The 17453-nt window shown below is 44.1% G+C and overlaps 1 protein-coding gene across 12 annotated transcripts in view; it reads left to right on the top strand.

The window, feature by feature from the left end:
• Positions 1-833: 833 nt before the first annotated feature.
• The window catches only part of ADCYAP1R1 (ADCYAP receptor type I), a 108307-nt gene continuing 91687 nt past the window's right edge, over positions 834-17453 (top strand). For 8 of the 12 annotated variants that reach the window (XM_087893123.1, XM_060683159.2, XM_060683168.2 and 5 more), the window contains exon 1: positions 834-1544. The gene's annotated coding sequence lies outside the window, so the exon portion shown is untranslated. The remainder of the gene's footprint in view (positions 1545-17453) is intronic. The other 4 variants (XM_060683163.2, XM_060683182.2, XM_087893124.1 and 1 more) reach the window with 1 other exon arrangement.

Genomic DNA, 17453 nt, shown 5'->3' on the forward strand with positions numbered 1-17453 from the left:
ATCTAAAACAGTCTTTATCAACTTGGGGAACTTGGAAGAGCTGGCTGGGGAATTCCGAGGGTTGATGTCCATCCATACACATCTTCAAGGTTGAGAAACACAGCTTAAAGCCTCCAGCTCCAGGGGAAGTCTATCTGCAACAATTTACCCCCACCATTGCCCTGCACCCCCTTTGCTTATGAAAACCCACAGGGAGGCTGTGGATGCCAAAGATGGGAAACCAGGATTATTTATTGTATTTGGACCCCAAATGTGTGTTGGGACCCCCCCAACAAGGTGTGTTGGATATGTTTGCTATCACCTTTATTTTTATTTTTACAAACATATCCAACACACCTTTCTTCTCCTACTTTTTTACCATCACAACAACCTTGTGTGGTGGGCTGGTCTGAAAAAAAAAGAGTCAAAGACCCAAAAGCATCCAACCTGCCTTTCATGGTTTAAGGCAGAACTTGAACTCAGGATCAAGTTCTTGTTCAAAACAAGGTGCCTGGTTCTTTTAGGGACTCTCCCGTTTGATTTGCTCCTCGCTTTTCTGCCTTCCTTCCTCAGCTATACTCCCCACGCGGCTAGTCCTCAACGTCCCGTCTTCTCTTGCGCGGCTCCGCCTCCGGAGAACCACCGAAGGGTTCGGTTGAAAGAAGCTCTCGGAGGAGGCCACGCCTCTCGCCTCTCCCCATTGGCTATGGCGCGCCGGCCCCACTAAGTGATTGGCCGCGGACTCCGCCCAGCTCCTGCCCCTCCCTCTCGCCCCCTCCCCCCGCCTCTCAGGAGGAGGGAGGGAGAAGGGAAAACCTGGGGAATTTTTCTGCAGGACGCGCCGGATTGGGATCACACTCGCTCCGGTGGCTTAGCCAGGTTCTCACGACTCTGTTTCGGATGCGGATCTTTTCTCCTTTCTTCTTCTGCATCCGGATTAGAGCTTTTTCCAAAGGACGAAGCCAGCCCTGCCTGGCAGTAGCATCCTCCCCATTATAATATTTTTTTTTCCCCCTGTTTAAAAGATTTTTTTAAAACCCCCGGGCTCTCTTTTCTTCCCACCACATCCTTCTGTGATGCCTTCCCGGCCGGGAGAAAATTGGCTAGGGGCTTGGGACAGCTCCGTAGCCCACCTTTCAAGGCGCTAGGCAGCATTGAGGACAGAAGAGCGGCTGACCCTTCGGTTTTTCTATTATTATTATTTTTTTTTTTTTCGTGTTTCAAGCGAAAAGAAAAATAGCTTTTCCCTCTCGTGGACTTCTGCACCCAAAACCCCCGTTTTTTTATTTTTATTTTTTTTATTTTCTCCTTTTCTCCCTCCTTTCGCTCCTGCCTCGATCGGGTCTTTAGCGCAAGCCTACAAGAAGAAAAAAAAAAGAAGATTTTTCGGGTGGTTTTTTTTTTTCTTTCTTCTTTCTTTTCGGAAAACAGACACTCCCCCCCCCCATCCTCTACACCGCCTTAGCGGATCGACTTTGCCCCCCACCGATTTCACCTTCCTGAAGGTTGAAGCCGTCGGCCAGATCGCGCGTGGCGTGGCCAGGAAGATCTTCGGGGCTGCAATGGTAAGGCCCCCTCCCCATCTTTAAATGCCCCCTCTCCCCGCCGCCCCCCCGCCCCCTTCATCCGTTCGCTTCTGCACGCTTAAGTGCAGGGGAGCCCTGGACTCGGGTGGAGGCGATCCGAAGAAAACGGGGTGTGACACAATTTGTATAGGGAACAAAAGGGGGTAGCTGAAAAAGAGACGTGGGAGGGGGGTGGTCGCAGGTCGCCCGGCGGTGGTGCAGCGGGACTTTGGCGTGAAGCCGGCGGGGGTTTCTTCCGTGGCGTGGAATTCTTCCGCGGGGATTGCCCGCCCGCGGGAGAGGCGCAAGATTCACCTTCCCGCAGCGCGAAGAAAACGTCTGAGATCCCTCTCTCTCCTTCTCTTTCTCTCTCCCTCCATCATTCTCTCCCTCCATCATTCTCTCGCTTTCCCCCTTCTCTCTCTCCATCTCTCTGACCTCTGTCTATCCGTCTACCTCTTTCTCTCTCTCTTCTATCTATCCATTTTCTTCTCTCCATTCTCTCTCTCCTCCCTTCTCTTCTCTCTATCCATTCTCTCTTTCTCCTTTCTCTTACCTTCATCATTCTCTCCCATCTATATAATTCTCTCTCTCATTCATCTATCTATCTATCTATCTATCTATCTATCTATCTATCTATCTCTATCTATCTATCTATCTATCTATCTATCTATCTATCTATCTATCTCTATCTATGTATTAATCAATCATCTGTCTATCCTCTACCTCGCTCTTCTATCTATCCATCCATCCATTTTTCTATCCTCTGCCCCTTTCTCTCTTCTATCTATCCATCCATCCATTTTTCTATCCTCTACCCCCTTTCTCTCTTCTGTCTATCCATCATCTCTTTCAGCCTCTCTCTCTCTCTAGCTCTGTCTACTTCTTTCTATCTATCTCTCTATCATTTCATCATGCATGCATTGGGGTGAATACACAAGAGGAGAAATGGGTGGAAAGAGGGAGGGAAAGGGGGGGGGCAGCCCAACTGGATTTGCAGGACCCGTTGAGTGTTGGTATGTATCTCACGTCCCCTTTCGGCTCAACATAGCTGGCGAATAGTCCCCCGCACCCACCCTTCTGTGAGCCCCCTCTTCACACTGATTCTCCGCAGATACCCTGATCCACAAAACCATTCAGCCGAGACCGGCAGACTCGCAACTCGGGGTGTGTATGTGAGTGGTTGTGTGAAGGAGGTTTGTGGTTCCAGACTGGGTTAAATGAATAGAAGGGATTCTCTGCTAGATTAAAACTGGTAGAGTCCGGTCACCTTCTGTGTCTCATTGGCCGCGTTCACACAATACTTCCCGTCTCCCGGTTGCTGAATTAACCTGCTTTCTCAGTTTGCAGGAGGCACTGAGATATAAACCAGTGTCTTGTCATTGCTGGCCAAAAACAAAATATGTTGACAGGAGCTCAGGCTGTTAGCAAAGATTATTTTGCAAGCAATTACCTAACCTGATTAATAAACCTTGTCAGGTTGTGTGAATTATGCATTAAAGCTTAATAATGGTTTATATACTGTTTGGACACAGGATGTGAAACAGATGGAACCATCATCTTGAATTAACCTGGTTTAGCGTTTTCTGTATGCACATGTTTGTTCCTTTAGATTTAAGGAGGACTCAAGGTGACAAACCACACAAATAAAATTGAATTTTAATTGCAGTGATAGACAGCAACGGTGGAATGCAACCAGTTAGTAATGTTAAAAGCTTAAAAAGATACAATATACAGAAAGTTTAAAGTACAAACTCTAGAGAAGAACCTATAACAAAAGGAATACGTGAATATATTTAAAAAGCGAAACAATCACCAGCAATAAGGAGGAAGCAATGAAAAGAGGGTTTACAAAGCAGAAATAAAATAAATGAACAATAAAACGAAAAAGAAAACAATGAGAATGCATCCATATGATAACAAACACAGGTAGTCCTCGACTTAAGACAATTCCTTTAGTGACCGCACTGAAAAAAATGACTTTTGAAAAGTGACTGATGTGAAATGATTTCATATTTGCAACCGTTACACTACTCCCATGGTTTCGTCATCAAAATTCAGAGTCAGCTTGTCAACCGACTCGTATTTATGACCGTTGCAGGGTCCCGGGGTCACATGACCTCCCCCCGCTTTTGTGACCTTATGACAAGCAAAGTCAACAGGGAAGCCAGATTCGCTTAACAACCGTGTTACTCACTTAACAACTGCACTGATTCGCTTAACAGCCGTGGCAAGAAAGGTGGTAAAACAGATCAAAACTCACTTTAACAAATGTCTCGCTTAGCGACGGAAATGTTGGGCTCAACTGTGGTTGTAAGTTGAGGACTATCTGTATATGGCTAACGAAATCGATCCTAATGGGAAAAACAAAATCAAACACTTTTCCATAGATAGCTGAACCCCTGGAATGCCAAGAAATAAAATTTAAAATTAAACATACAAGGGACACCGGGATAAACCAGAAATTTTATTTCTTGATGTTCAGGACGACGTTGAAAAATCACTTTATTCCAAGAGTTGGAATAAAGTGATTTTTCAACGTCGTCCTGAACATCAAGAGGCCATTTTACACTTTTATCTCCCTCTTTTAATCGATTCAGTCAAAAAGGGAGTATTTTCCCCCCACTTTCTTCTGTTTTCTGTGAGCAGCTGGACTTATTCATGGTGTTTGGCAGGGAAAATAGAGGTTCCTCTCGTGTGGCTGCTAAAAATGCACAGTGCAAAAGAAGGATTTGAGTCTTTCAGTCTCTGGACCAGGAGAGGGTGGCTGTAATACAGGTAGTCCTCGACTTATGACCACAATGGAGCCCAACATTTCCATTGTTAAGTGAGTTTGGCCCCATTTTACAATCTTTCTTGCCATCGTTGTTAAGTGAATCACTGCAGTTGTTACATTAGTAACACCGTTGTTAAGTGAATCTGGCTTCCTCCATTGACTTTGCTTGTTAGAAGTTTGCAAAAGGGGAACCATGCGACACCCCCCCCCCGGAATGCTGCATCTGTCATAAACTGGAAAGATCCATCATTAAGCAACCAGTCGTAAATCGAGGACTAACTGTAGATGCCTATATGGGTAGTCCTCGACTTAGAGCCGCAACTGAGTCCAAAATTTCAGTTGCTAAGCAAGACAGGTGTTAAATGAACTTTCCCCCGACTTTTCTTCCCACTGTCGTTAAGTGAGTCACTGCAGTTTGTTAGTAACATAGTTGTTAAGTGAGACTGGCTTCCCCCATTGACTTTGCTTGTCAGAAGGTCTCAAAAAGGGATCATGTGACCTCGGGACACTGCAACCATCATAAGTACGAGTCAGTTTCCAACTGCCTGAATTTTGATTAGGTGCCCATAGGGATGCTATAACAGTCGTAGGAATGAAAAACTTCAAACGGTCACTAAACGGTCACTAGTTGAGGATTACCTATGCAATAATTTTTAGAAATAAAAATGAAAGAAACAGTTTAGGTGTTTGCTGGCAATATGGTTTTTACAAAAAAAGAGGGAAATTAAATTTTGACTTGCGTCGTAAGGAGGGAGGGATTTAAAATGAATTTCTTTTCTTCTTTTCGATCCTACTTTTCCTTCAAAGTGGCACATACAGATAATCCTCAATTTACGACCGCAGTTAAAGCCCGAATTTCCTTTCCTAATGGTTAATTGAGTTTCGCTCCATTTTACGACCCGTTCTGGTCAGTCGGTACATGAATCACTGCCGTTATTAAGTTAGTCACAGGGTCGTTGAGTGAATCCGGCTTCTCCACTGATTTTGCTCGTCAGAAGGTCACAAAAGGGGATCCCGTGACCACGGCACGCTGCAACCGTCATAAATGTGAATCAGTTGCCAAGCGTCCAAATTTTGCTCGTGTGACCGTGAGTCGGCTGCTGCTCCGTGCAGAGTGAAAAACGGCCTTGTAACTTGTCACCGTCACTAAACGAATGGTTGTAAAACGAGGAATACCTGTATAGTGCAATTGCTGCTCCTGTTTCTCCCCCAGAATAACACCCCTGCGAGGTAGGCTAAAACTAGAGTAGAAAAACCTGTGCCTCCTTGCTTGTAGATTGCCCTCCAGATTCTTGAACTGGACATATGTGTGTTACAAGTGCAAGGGTACAAACCAGAAATGGGGTTTCAGCAGGTTCTGGCGAACCGGTAGCAGAAATTTTGAGTCGTTTGGAGAACCGGTAGTAAAAATTCTGGCTGGCCCCCACCGACATCTATTCTCTGCCTCCCAAATCCCAGCTGATCGGGAGGAAATGGGGATTTTGCAGTAACCTTCCCCTGGAGTGGGGTGGGAATGGAGATTTTGCAGTAACCTTCCCCTGCCACGCCCACCAAGCCACGCCCACAGAATCGGTAGTAAAAAAATTTGAAACCCACCACTGGGTACAAACAAGCTTCCATGATAAAATATGGAAAAACACCTCCTTTTAAGGGTAACACACACTTATTCTTTTCATTTAATTACTTATTGCGTATGCTGTCTTTCTTTTTAAACCTGCACTCACAGACCCAAGTGTAATAAAAAAAATTAAAAAAGAAAAAAGATTGAGCATTGAAATTAAAACGTTCCCCTGGTTCGTTGTGTACACGGAGATCTACAAAAAGCTCTTGACTGCAGTTAATCCTGGACTTACAACCAAAAATCGAGCTCAAAATTCCCGTGGCTAAACGAGACAGGTTTTTTTTTAAAAAAAGTGAGTTTGGCCCCATCTGACGATCCTTCCTTGCCACAGTTGTTAAATGCAGTTGTCAAGTCAGCCACGGGGTTGTTAAGTGAACCCCCATTCACTTGGCTTGTCAGAAGGTCGCAAAACGGAGATCGTGTGACCCCAGGGACGCTGCAACGGCCATAACTATGAGTCAGTTGCCAAGCATCCAAATTTTGATCACGTGACCATGGGAATGCTGTTGTAAGTTGAGGACTACCTGTATAAGATCTGCCTTGAGCATGGGGTTGGACTAGAGGACCTTTAAGGTCCCTTCCAACACTGTGATTCTATGTTTTAAAGTCCAGAAAGCCAAGCTGATATCATTTTTACAGTTTTCTCTTTGTCTCAGAACTCTTAAGTGTGAACAATTCATTCTTTCGCGATTTCAGATGGCTATTTCCATCTAAATTGTTTTTTGGGTCCTTTCTTTCTTTTCCAAAATTTTAAAGCAGGCTAAACCTTTGAGAAGGCATCTCTGGAAAAAGGGTGAGGGGAAGAAGCTCTCGGTGTACAGATACCCCTAAACAGTTCATTTAGTGGCCATTCGAAGTTACAACAGCACTGAAAATAGAGACGCCCCTCTCTATAAGAGTGGCCAAATGGAGAGATAATAAAATGCCCAATTTAATAGCCGAACAGGGATTTGAATCTGGAGCCGATACTGGCGCTGCCAAAAAGAACAAAACAAAACATTTTTTAAAATAGCCACTTTTCTTAAATACAGATACAGTCTTCAAGTAATATGGCAATTGAGGCCAAAATTTCTGTTGTTAGGGAAACATTTGCTCAGCGAATTTTGCTCCATTCCTCACCACAGTTGTTAAGTGAGCTACTGCTGCAGCTGATAAGTTAGTCACCAGGTTATTAAGTGAACCTGGCTTCCCCTTTTTTTTTACTTTGCTTGTCAGACGGTCGCAAAAAGGAGATCGTGTGACCTTGGGAGGCAGCCCACGGTCATAAATATGAACCAGTGGCCAAGTGTCTGAATTCTAATCGTGGGGAGGACTGCAAAGGTCGTAACTGTGAAAAACGGGCATAAGTCACGTTTTTCCAACGCCGTTGTTAACTTTGAACGGTCACTAAATAAACTGTTGCAAGTCGAGGACTCCCTGAAGCCTTAAGAAGCATGACAAGATGGCATGCTTCTTAAGGTGCAGCTAGCTTTCAAATTCCCAGAATTCCCCAGCCAGCTTTTACAGGTGATAAATTATAGAACAGAACAGAACAGAATAGAATAGAAGAATTGGAAGGGACCTTGGAGGTCTTCTAGTCCAACCCCCTGCCCAGGCAGGAAACCCTCCACCACTTCAACAAATGGTTATCCAACCTCTTCTTAAAAACTTCCAGTGTTGAAGCATTCACAACTTCTGGTGGCAAGTCGTTCCACTGATTAATTGTTCTAACTTTCAGGAAATTTCTCCTAAGTTCCAGGTTGCTTCTCTCCTTGATTAGTTTCCACCCATTGCTTCTTCTTCTGCCCTCAGGGGCTTTGGAGAATAGCTTGACCTCCTCTTCTTTGGGGCAACCCCTGAGATAGTTAGTTCGGTACAGTCGTTAAAGTGCTGGCTTAGGAACCAAGTGACTTGAGTTCCAGTCCTGCCTTAGGCATGAAAGCTGGCTGGGTGACAGTGAGTTCTAGTTCTGCCTTAAGCACAAAATTCGGCTAAGTGATTTTGGGGCCAATCGCCAGAAGATGGTGAGTTCTAGTCTCGCCTTAGCCAGGAAAGCCAGCTGGGTGACTTTGGGCCTGTCCCTCTCTCTCTCTCTCTCAGCTCGATCCACCTCGCAGGGTTGTTTGTTATTGTGGGGAAAATAGGAGGAGGTAGAAATTTTAGGTGTGTTCTCGCTGCCTGGAGTTATTTCTAAAGCAATGAAGGTCGGATAAATCTAACAAAATGAAAATCTAATCTCAGTAAAATCACCAGCACTTTGAATTAAAAGCCTATCGGGATTCGACACCAACTCACATAATGGTGTTACGGTTGCTGTAACCAGGATGAAACTTAACTTCCGGTTTCATGCGGCGTGTTCTTGCTATCCAGGACAAGCTAAGATCTCTGATTTAGCGGCCTCCCCAAACAAACCAATATACGGTTGCCAAAATCCTACAGAATAACAGGCCCCAGCAGTGTGCTTTTGCACAATCAGTACGTGTGTGTGTGTGTGTGTTTTCCCTTTCCCTTCACTGTTCTGCTCCAGTTTCACAGCTAGCTCACACTTATTTTAATGATTCGTAATTGCTGTTAAATGCTGTATCAACATTTAGAAGTCTGATTTGCATTTTGGGATCTTCCCTCAGTGCTCTGCGTGTTTTCACACAAAAGTGGCTATCCTATTTTTTTCTGAATAGAATAGAATAGGAAAACACAGAATACGGCACAGAACAGAACGGTACAGTACAGAACGGTATGGAACAGAACAGAACAAAACAAAATTGTACAGAACAGAACGGAACCTTACAGAACAGAACAAAACAAAACTGTACAGAACAGAACAGAACCTTACAGAACAGAACAAAACAAAACCATACAGAACAGAACCTTACAGAACAGAAAAAAAACAAAACAAAACTGTACAGAACAGAACAGAACCTTACAGAACAGAACGAAACAAAACTGTACAGAACTGTACAGAACAGAACAGAACACAGGCAACCCTCAACTTAACAACCTTTCATTTAGAGACCATTCAAAGTTACAACGGCACTGAAAGAAGTGACTGATGACCTATTTTCACTCTTACAACCGTTGCAGCATCCTGACAGTCACCAGATCAAAATTCAGGCGCTTGGACACCGACTCATATTTATGACGGTCGCAGTGTCCCAGGGGTGGGGGTGGGGGGTGGGGTCACGCGATCCCCTTTTGCGACCTTCTGGCAAAGCAAAGTCAACAGGGAAAGCCAGATTCGCTTAACAACCGTCTTACTAACTTAACACCTGCGGTGATTCACTTAACAACCGTGGCAAGAATGGTTGCAGAATGCAGGCAACTGTCTCACTTAGCAACAGACGTTTTGTGCTCCATTGTGGTCGTAAGATCAGGACTACCTGTAGCTGTATAAAATAAAGCAAAAGATAAAATAGAAGAAAATAAAAAACTCCAACATCATGTGCAATGGATGTGCAATGGATGAGGTGACTGTACAGGGATGCAATTTTGCCGGTGGGAACATGGACATATCTTCCTTTCCCAGCAGCTTCTGGTTCCTTTTTCCATTATCCACAGCCGATAAGCAGCCAAATAGAAAGATCTGCTTAAAGACACTGACCTGCAGCTGCAACTCAAATCTGTTTTGTGCCAGGATTTGCTAAGGACATAAAACAACCTGTTGCCATCATTTTCCATTGTTTATTAAAATAAAGAGAATTACATCTGATTTAATCCCAGTAACAACCATTCATTTAATGTCCGTTTGAAATTATGGAGGACACTGAAAAAAGCACTTAGGACTGTTTTCCCCACTTATGACCGTTTCAGTGTTTCCGTGGTCACGTGATCAAAACTCAAGACGGTTGACAACTGATTCATATTTACGACGGTTTGCAGTGTCCCGGGGTCATGCAATCCCCTTTTGCGACCTTCTGGGGAAGCCAGGTTCACTTAACAACTGGGTGGCTGACTGAATAATTGTGGCGATTCACTTAACAACCGCAGCAGGAAAGGTTGTAAAATGGGGCGAAGCTGAAAAATGAAATTTGGGGCTCAGTTATGGTCGTAAGTCGAGAACCTCCTATATAGCTGTATGCAATTGCTGCCATCTGTGGAAAAACAGAACAAAATCCTGTCGGAAAGAAAGAAAGAAGGAGACCGCATTTTTAAAAATAACAGTTTTTTTTTTTTTTTTAAAGAAAGATATATTTAAGCTGGAAACACAGAGATTGCATGAGTTTGTGAAATTAAATAAGTGTCTGGAGTCAGACAGGTCAAGCATTAAGAGAGAGCTGTCATTTGGGGGAATAATTGCAGCCTGAAGGGGTTTAATGGCCTCTACTGATGTTTTTCCAATAAAGGTTGGTTAGTCAAGTTTCAAGAATTGTGGAGCGAGTCCTGCAACGTGGAAAGGTTGGTCTTGATGACCTCTGATGTTCCTTGCCGCTCTGCGACAGCACGACCCTGCTTAAGCATAAATAATTGGAGTATTTTCTGAAGAAAAGAAACTCGTGTTTGCTACGCTGACCATCCGTTGGAAAATATGTTTGTTTTTTTTTAATTTGCGAGGTTTTCTTTCTGTTAGCCTCTAAAGTGGTTTGCTTAAGGTGTATTTCTGCTAGAAGAACTCAGATGACCAGCTTCCTGCAAGGAATATAAATCCTTCCGTTCCCCACCATTCAGTCAGAACCGAAGAAGCTTCTTGGAGGAGGAGCGAAACGTCTTCAAGGAAAAACAAAGAAAGTCCAGTTGCCTCTTGAAAAAGCACTTTTGGGACAACCATGACTGAGAATCTCCATAGACATATATATTTTTGCTTATTTCTGATCCACCAGCGTGGCTGAATTGGGAACCTATGTTTCTCAGCATGTACAGAGTGCTTCTCCCTGGTCAAGGGGTTATCTGGGATTTATGGCAACCTGTCTTTTCTAAAGTGTGAAGTGAGATCAACACAATTTTCAGCACAGTGGCAAAAGAAATCTGTTCTGTAGGCGGTTTGTCTGGATTTTCCTACTGGAAATGACAAAAAGAGTTTTTGTTACAGATAGTCCTCGACTTACGACCAAAACTGAGCCCAAAATGTCTGTTGCCAAGCGAGACAGTTGCTAAGTGAGTTTTGCCCCGTTTTGCAACTTTTCTTGCCTCAGTTGTTAAGCGAACCACTGCAGTTCTTAAGTTAGTCGTAGGGTCCCTAAGTGAATCTGGCTTCCCTATTGATTTTGCTTGTCAGAAGGTTGCAAAGGGGGAATCACATGACTCCGGGACACTGCGACCGTCATAAATACGAGTCAGTTGCCAAGTGTCTGAATTTTGGTCACATACACGCTGCAATGGTCGTAAGTGTGAAAAACGGTCATAAATCATTTTTTTCAGTGCCATTCAACTTCAGACAACACTAAACAGACCGTTGTAAGTCGAGGACTTCCTGTATTTCACTGGGGATCAGTGACAATCTGCAAATTACAAAAACTTAGTGATTGCCTTTCTGCTGCCGGTGGTCCTCGATTTATGACCACAATTGGCAGCAGAATTTTCGTTACTAATCCAGACTGTTGTTAAGTGATTCAGGCCTGATTTCATGAGATTTTTCTGCCACGGTTGATAAGCCGTCCTTAAATGAACCCTCATGTCGCCAAGCGAATCTGTCTCCCCCCCCCTCTTGATGTTGCTTGTCAGAAGCCAGTTGGGGAAGGTCACAAGTTGGAATCACATGATGCTGGGATTCTGCAACCGTCGTAAATATGAGTCAGCTACCAAGCGTGAAAATTTTTGAGAATTTAAGATTAACCTGAGTCTCCGGAGAAGAGTGGCATATAAATAAAATTAATAAAAAATAATAATAAAAAACCAGTTGGCGTAATTGCCATAAAAAACATTATTGGGAAAAAAAATCATGTTTTCTTCTAGATTTTCTCCTCTTTCTGATGGATACAAATATAAAACTTTCCTCACCCCCCATTGTGGGCACAGAGCTACTGGGAAATGTAGTTCACAATTCAGGTGGTCCTCGCCTTAACGACCACAATGGAGCCCAAATTTCCATTGCTAAGCAATGTGAGTTTTGCTCCATTTTACGACCGTTCTTGTCACCGTTGCTAAGAAGATAACAACCAATGAGGCATGCGCGTGGTCAAAATTTGGCAACTGACTCGTATTTATGACGGTTGCAGGGGCCCAGCGTCATGGAATCCCGTTTTGCGATCGTCTAACCAGCAAAGCCAACGAAGAAGTCAGATTCACTGTTGCTAAGCAAGACATCAACTAAGCAAGTTTTGCCCCGTTTTAGGACCTTTCTTGTCACCGTCGTTAAGTGAGTCACTGCAGGTGTTAAGTTAGCCACGCGGCTGTTAAGCGAATCTGGCTTTCCCCATTGACTTTGCTTGTCAGAAGGTCGCAGTAGGGGATCACTTGAACCCTGGACCGTCATAAGTACGAGTCGGTTGCCAAGTGCGTGAATTTTGATCGCACGGCCATCGGGACTCTGCAAGGGTTCGTAAGTGTGAAAAATGGTCATGAGTCACTTTTTCCAGTGCCGTTATAACTTTGAACGGCCACTAAACGAATGGTTGTAAGCTGAGGACTGCCTGTACGGTAAGGAGCATGGATGGCGAGCCTGGCACCTGCGCCAGGTGAGACCAAAACGTCTTTTGCCTTTAGCGACTTCGGTGGGCGGTGAAGCCAAGGAGAAGTTAGTAAACATGTCGTCTTTCCAAGGGAAGTCTTTTGCAGAAGAACATCAATCATAGGGTGGGGAAAAAGTGCTGAGTATAAAGAATAAAATATCTTGGCTGTGAAAATAAAACCTACAGGCAAAATGGATTCCTTCCTTCCCACCTTCTCTCCTTCTTTCCCCTTCCTTTCTTCGTCTATTTCTTTTCCTTCCTTCTGCTTCCTTCCTTTCTTTCTCTCCTTCCTTCCTTCCTGTATTTCTTTTCCTTCCTTCTGTTTCCTTCCTTCCTTTCTCTCCTTCCCGCCTGTCCTTTTACTTCCTCTCTTTCTCCCCCTTTCCTCCCTCCATTTCTGCCTTTCTTGTCCTGTTTCTTTTCCTTCCTTCCTTCCTTCCACCATTTCTTTTCCTTCCTTCTGCTTCCTTCCTTCCTTCCTTTCATCTGCTCCCCTCCTTTTTTCCTTCCTCTCTTTCCTCCCTCCCTCTTTTCCTCTATTTTCCTTCTTTCCTTCCTTCCTTCCTTCTTTCCTTCCTTCCCTCTTTCCCCTATTTTTTTGCTTCCTTCCTTTCTTTCTCTCCTTCCCTCCTGTCCTTTTACTTCCTCTCTTTCTCCCCCTTTCCTCCCTCCTTTTCTGCCTTCCTTATCCTATTTATCTTCCTTCCTTCCTCTATTTCTTTTCCTTCTTTCTGCTTCCTTCCTTTCCTCTGCTCCCCTCTTTTTTCCTTCTTCTCTTCCTCTCCCTTCCCTCCCTTCCTCTATTTTCCTTCTTTCCTTCCTTCCTTCTTTCCTTCCTGCCTTTCTGGTTTCCCCTATTTCTTTTTCTTCCTTCCTTCCTTTCTCTCCTTCCCTCCTGTCCTTTTATTTCTTCTCTTTCTCCCCCTTTCCTCCCTCACTTTCTGCCTTTCTTGTCCTATTTATTTTCCTTCCTTCCTCTTTCTTTTCCTTCCTTCTGCTTCCTTCCTTTCTTTCCGCTGCTCCCCTCCTTTTTTCCTTCCTCTCTTTCTCTCCCTTCCCTCCCTCCTTCTCTTCCTCTATTTTTCTTCCTTCCTTCCTTCCTTCGTTTCCTTCCTTCCTTCCTCGAAGCGAGGATGCATCACAAACGCTGACCCAGAGAAATCATCAAAGCCTATTGGCGCGAATTCTGTTTTATGTTTCCTATTCCATTTTCAGCATATGGAGGATCTGTTCTTTGTTGCTGAACTCTGCGTTTTATGGCAAATTTATATATCCTAGCATGGTAGGCATATTGTCGCATCAGGGAGACTGGTCTCAATTTGCCTCTTCGTATGTTTACGACTCTGCCTTTTGAACAACAAATGTTTTTTCTCCCCTCCACCCCTTCTAGTGGCTATTTAAGAAAATGTTTTGCTTTGTTCCTTTGGCAGCGACAGCATCAGCTCCAAGTTCAAATCCCCGCTCGGCTATTAAATTGGGCAGTAGACATTTTATTATCTCTCTCTTTGGCCTCTTTGGCTTATAGAGTTGCTGCATAGATGAAACAGAGGCAAAAAAAAAGAAAAGAAAAAAACAACCCCAAGAAGAAGGAATTTTAAGCTTTGGGAAACTTGTCTCAAAGCTCTTTTCTGCCTTTTTCATGACAGACACTTCAGAATTGCGGATAAAAGCTTTGTGGGGGCACCCCCCCCCCCCGATGCAGGACCAGTAAAATGCTGAGATCTTTGCAGAGGCTTTTGATTTGATAAAGGTTGCAAGAAAACAAAAAGAAACCCCCACCCCACCCCACCCCACTTCCCAAAGCTGATTAATCATCAGGATTCTGGCATTTCAAACTGCATCGGTTTGCTTAGCTTGGATGCTTCTTAGCAAAAGAAAATAGCAAATAAATATCTTTTAAGAGATAACAGCCTCTGCATGGAAGCCATGTGTTCTGCACACCCATTCGTGACGGCCTTATTAATTGCCTCCAAAGCCACCAACATCACATCTCCAAAGGGCAGACACACAAACACACATACCCGCCCCTCCCGAACCATTGTGCTGTAATTGCCTCTATTCAGGGGCTGCATCTAGCGCACACACACAAAATCCAAACCCTGAGACATACACAACCTCGACTCTGAAGCCGAGAACATCTGTGGGAAACAGTTGATATTACGAGCTGATTTAAAAATAGAGAACCTCCCCAGATTGGGAACGAATAGGATGTGCTGTTAGGAAAAGCCCTCTTTTGTGTTAAAACTCCCAAAAAAAAAGGAACTCCACAATTTTCGTGGATCAGTTGTGTATTTTGTTTCCAGGTGGTCCTCGACTTACGACCATGGCCGAGCCCAAAATTTCGGTCGTTAAGCGAGGCGTTTGTTGCATGAGCTTTGCCCCGTTTGACAATGTTTCTGGCCATAGTTGTCAAGTGAATCACCCCAGTTGTTAACTTAGGAACCAGGTTGTTAAATGAATCCGGCTTCCCCATTGATTTTGCTGGTCGGAAGGTTGGGACACTGTGACCGTCATAAGTGTGAGTCGGTTTTGCTAAGCGTCGAAATCTTTATCACGTGACCAGGGGGATGCTGCAACGGTTGTTAAGTGTGAAAAACGGACATAAGTCACATTTTTCAGTGCCGTTGTAACTTCACCGAACAAGCTGTTGTAAGTCAAGGACTATCTATATTTAGTTAATTATTTATGAAATTTATTTTCTGCGCATCTCGTATCCGATGACTCTGGGTGGCCTACAAAATAAAAGCATTAAAGTATTAAAAAAAAATAACAACATGAAAACTATCCACCATAAAAAAAAAAAAGGAAACAGCTAAAAAAGAATTAACAATTGCAATGCCAAAAGGATGTTTTGCTTCTAGTCCAGTGTTCCCAAGACGACGGATAATAAATTTGGATTTAGGAAGGAGCAAAGAGGCAGAAAAGTTGTGACTACATTATACATTGTGACCAACGCAACTTGAAAGTTGTGAGTCAGCTGGCATTGCCAACCTGTAAGGCTGTAGTTGGAGAGGCCCAAATTTAAGACCCCTCCCACTCATTCAACGCCAATAGAGGTAGTCCTCGACTTACAACAGTTCCCTTATGACTGACGTTACAACGGCACTGAAAAAAAGTGATTTATGACCATTTTTCACTCTTAACGATCATTGCAGGATCCCCAGAATCAGGGGGATTTACATTTAGATGCCTGACAACTGGCAAACGATGATGATGATGATGATGATTAATTCAACTTATATACCGCCCTTCTCCCCAGGGGGACTCAGGGCGGTGGACAGCCAAACTTAAAACACATATAGTATAAAAGTTAAGAAAAACTAAAATAAGTCAATGGGGAAACCTGATTCACTTAACAACCCCCCGGTACTAACTTAACAACTGCAGTGATTCACTTAACAACGTGGCAAGAAAAGTCATAAATGGGGCAAAACTCACTGAACCAATTTCTCACTTAACAACATAAATTTTGGACTCAGTTGTGTGGTCGTAAGTCGAGGACTACCTGTAATCACTGCCCGAGGTGCACAGCCCAATGTACTTAAGACTTCATGGAATTTGAAACTGTGGTCCTTGTTTTACAACCGCAATCGAGCCCAACATTTCCTCTGCTACACGAGACAGTTGTTAAGTGACTTTTGCCCTGTTCTATGACCTTTCTTGCCACGTTGTTAAGTGAATCGCTGCGTTGTTAAGTGAGTCACATGCTTGTTAGGAGAATCTGCCTTGCTTGCTTGTCAGAAGGTCACAAAAGAGGATCATATAACCCCGGGGCACGGCAAATGTCATAAATTCGAATCAGCTGCAAGTGTCTAAATTTTGATCACATGACCACGGGGATGCTGCAACGGTCATAAGTGTGAAAAATTAGGTTCACTTTTTCAGTGCTGTCGTAACTTGGAACGGTCACTAAAAGAATGGTTGTAAGTCGAGGACTACCTGTATCTTCCCTATCAGCTATCCTAAAGCCCACCAAGAGAGAAGTTATCCTATGCAGGGAGTCCTTGACTTAATTCAGTGACTGTTTGAAGTTACAACGGCACTGAATAAAGAGACTTATGACCATCTTTCACTCCTAACGACCATGGGTCAAAGGATTTATATTTGGATGCTTGACAATCTGGCTCACATTTATGACGGTAAACATCCTAGGGTCACGTGATCCCCCTTTTGTGACCTTCTGACGAGCAAAGTCAACGGGGAAACCTGACTCACTTAACAACGGTGTTACTAATTGAGCCTCTGCAGTCATTCACTTACTTACTGATGTGGCAAGAAAAGTTCGTAAAACGGAGCAAAACTCACTGAACAGATTTCTCACTTAGCAACATACATTTTGGGCTCCATTTGCGGTCGTAATTCGAGGACGACCTGTAGCCATTTTGATGAGGGTTCAGGTGGCGGATTCAGGGGGTTGGATGGTCCTTCTGCATATGCCCAGAAACACTAATGTTTCTGTTAATGTTGGCGAAAGCAGGCCGGGAGGGAGGGTGGGGGGGGAACCCCTCGGTGTTTTTGTGAAAATGAAGGGAGGCTGATCTTTGAAGCTCTTTGAAGCTCTTTGAAAGTCCGCAGAGTCCTTCCTCAAAGGGAAGAAGCATCTCTTTGAAGAGCTGCACAGCTGGGCCACAGAACCCTCCTGGTGTGCAGGAGCATTGTTGGTTGCTGCAAGATGTAGTATGTCTCTCGATGTGGGCTTTGCGGCATGAAAGAAAAGGACACCAAGATCAAGGTTCTGACAGGTTCTGGAGAACCGGTAGCGGAAATTTTGAGCAATTCGGAGAACCGGCAAATACCACCTCTGTCTGGCCCCAGGAGTGGGGTGGGAATGGGGATTTTGCAGTATCCTTCCCCCAGGAATGGGGAGGGAATGGGGATTTTGCAATATCCTTCCCCCAGGAGTAGGGAGGGAATGGGGATTTTGCAATAAC

The sequence above is a fragment of the Pantherophis guttatus genome, chromosome 4, assembly GCF_059756535.1.
Source record: "Pantherophis guttatus breed Tessera chromosome 4, ASM5975653v1, whole genome shotgun sequence".
NCBI lineage: Eukaryota > Metazoa > Chordata > Lepidosauria > Squamata > Colubridae > Pantherophis > Pantherophis guttatus.